Below are 3070 nucleotides of genomic sequence, written 5' to 3' on the forward strand. Positions count from 1 at the left end.
TCATATATTTGAAATATTGTTTTATGATAAAAATTGTAATGTTCTTGAGCGAAATATTTCTCATTTATCAATTCTCGAATACGAATTGGTTTTTATTACCAACAGATTGAATAATTCCATTGCTTCAGTTTATGACATCCTATAGTATCCATGATCAGCATTTTCTGCTAATATCTTCAATTCCAAATGTTACAAATCTTAAGCTTTACAAATTCTTGAATTCACGATATATAATCATTTAGGGTTGTTCAACTTAAGTGTAGTTTATACTTAGTGAGTTACATACTTGCAAGCCTTCGTATTTCTTTTGTGGCAATTGAAAAGCTGTTTACATGTATGTACCCAGGAAGGGTGAAGGCCAAAGGGAGCGGGGCCTCTATCCTTCCCCAGTGGGGGACGAAGCCTGCATGGGTTTTCGAGACAAACTGGCTTGGAGTAATTTCGATTTGTTTATTTCGCCTGCTCGGATTGTTAGGTTTGGGGATTTTGATGTGACGGACCTTTCTTGAGATTGTCTTTATGATGTGTGTGAATCTGTAATTTTTTATATATGAATATTATATATATATATGTATATTATATATATATATATATATAATATATATATATATATATAATATATATATATATATATATATATATATATATACATTATATATATAGGCCTAATATATATATATATATATATATATATATATATATATAGGCCTATATATATATATATATATATATATATATATATATATATATATATAGGCCTATATATATATATATATATATATATATATATATATATATATATATATATATATATATATAAGATATTGTGACGAGCCGAGAGAGGGTTGTGAACTCAATGGCAGGATGCAATCAACTGAGTTATATTGTTATAGGACACACTCCTTTATATACAAAACCTCAAGGCAACAGGACATAACAAGTTAACAAGACAGACAATGTTACAGAGGAAACTGCAGACATGAATTTTCATGTTCGTTTAGTGCGAGGGAAGAGCGCAGATACAAGCATAATATATGCAAAAGGAATTATGTACAATTGTGTGACACACGGTTGGTACATGGCTCCCCCCCTAAAAATGACATACTGTATATGTTAAATAGGGCGCCCTGATCTGGAGAGGCGAATTGTAGGCGGGTCATCTGGCAGAAGATAAGCAGGTTTTAGACGATCAATGGAGACCCAGTCTTCTTTGCCCCGAATGTTTAGTAGGAATGCTTTCGGACTGCGTCGGATCACAAGGAAAGGGCCCGTGTAAGGGGGCGTTAGTGGTGGCTTGCTAGTGTCGTTGCACAGGAAGACATGCGTTGCAGAGTGCAAGTCCGTTGGTATGGGATGCTTTGCTGGGGGCTTGTAAGTCTGGCGGCACGGAGTAAATTTTCCCACGACGTGACGTATGCGCTGGAGATCGTCGGAGGAGGTTGTAGAAGGAAAAAATTCGGCAGGGACGACCAACGGGTTGCCATACACCATTTCAGCTGCCGAGACGTCGAGGGCGTCTTTAGGAGTGGTCCTTAGTCCCAGGAGGACCCAGGGAAGCTGAGTAAACCAGTTGCAATCCTTGCAGCGGGACATCAAAGCTGCTTTGATGGTGCGATGAAAACGTTCAACCATTCCATTGGCAGCCGGGTTGTAGGCCGTTGTCTGATGTAGGGTGATGCCCAGGAGATTCGCTAATGACGTCCACAATTGAGAGGTGAAAGTGGTTCCCCTGTCATAAGTAATATGCTCAGGGATACCGAATCTTGAAATCCATCCAGAGAGTAAGGCAGATGTACATGAGGCGGACGTTGCAGTTTCCATGGGAATGGCTTCAGGCCAACGAGTGGAGCAGTCGATGACGGTAAACAGGTAACGATGTCCTTGTGATGTGGGTAGGGGGCCTACAACGTCGACGTGAATGTGTGCGAAACGACGCTGAGGTTGAGGAAAGGTGCCCCACTCCTGAATCCGTGTGTCGATGTACTTTGGAAGTTTGGCAAGAAGTACAGGCGCGGACCCAATCCTTAGCATCCATAGAAATGCCGTGCCAAATGAACTTTGCCTTCAGCAGCTGTGCAGTAGAACGGCACGAGGGATGTGAAAGGCCGTGAATGAAATCAAACACCTGTCGGCGCATGGGAGCAGGAATCCAAGGTCGCGGTCTACCAGTACTGACGTCACAGAGGAGGGTGGTGTTGGAGTCTTCGAGGGGAAAATCTTCCCAACGGAGGGACGTGCAGGATGTCCTACAAGCTTGATACTCTGGATCCTGTCGTTGGGCTTCAGCCAGGGCGTTGTAATCCAATCCCAGTTGAACGGCAGCCAACGTGTTTCTTGACAGGGCATCGGCAACGGGATTCAATTTCCCAGGGACGTATTGGAGGGTGCAATTGTATTCAGCCACGGGGGAGAGATGTCGGCGTTGACGGGCGGACAAGGCGTCAGACTGTCGAGTGAAGGCGTGCACCAGAGGCATGTACCTTCTAAGAAATGGCGAAAGTGACGGACAGCTAAGTGCACCGCCAGCAATTCTCGATCGAAGGTAGAATAACCCGATTCTGCCTTGGACAGTTTTCTGCTGAAGAAGGCCAATGGGCGGGGTGAGTCTTTGACCACCTGCTCGAGTACTGCACCAATAGCAACATCACTGGCATCGGTGGTGAGAAGGAGAGGGGCGTGTGGGATAGGAAAAGTGAGAGCCGCAGCAGTTGATAGGGCCTTCTTTGCATTGCAGAAGGCTGCTTCTTGAAGGGGACCCCACTTCAGGTCCTTTGGCTTGCCCTTGAGGGAGGCGTAGAGGGGAGAAAGAGTGGCGGCAATGGCTGGCAGAAAACGGTGATAATAGTTGATCATGCCCAAGAATTCCTGCAGAGCTTTGACGGTCGAGGGCGCGGGGAAGTTCTGAACGGCTGCTACCTTCTCAGGGAGGGGATGGACTCCTTCAGGAGTGATACGGTGCCCTAAGAACGACACTTCGTTGGCGTCAAAGGTACACTTGTCGTACCGGACTACAAGGCCGTTTTGTTGCAGGCGGTCGAGCACGATGCGCAGGTGACGGAGGTGTTCCTCT

This window comes from Palaemon carinicauda, chromosome 14, assembly GCF_036898095.1.
Source record: "Palaemon carinicauda isolate YSFRI2023 chromosome 14, ASM3689809v2, whole genome shotgun sequence".
Taxonomy (NCBI): Eukaryota; Metazoa; Arthropoda; class Malacostraca; order Decapoda; family Palaemonidae; genus Palaemon; species Palaemon carinicauda.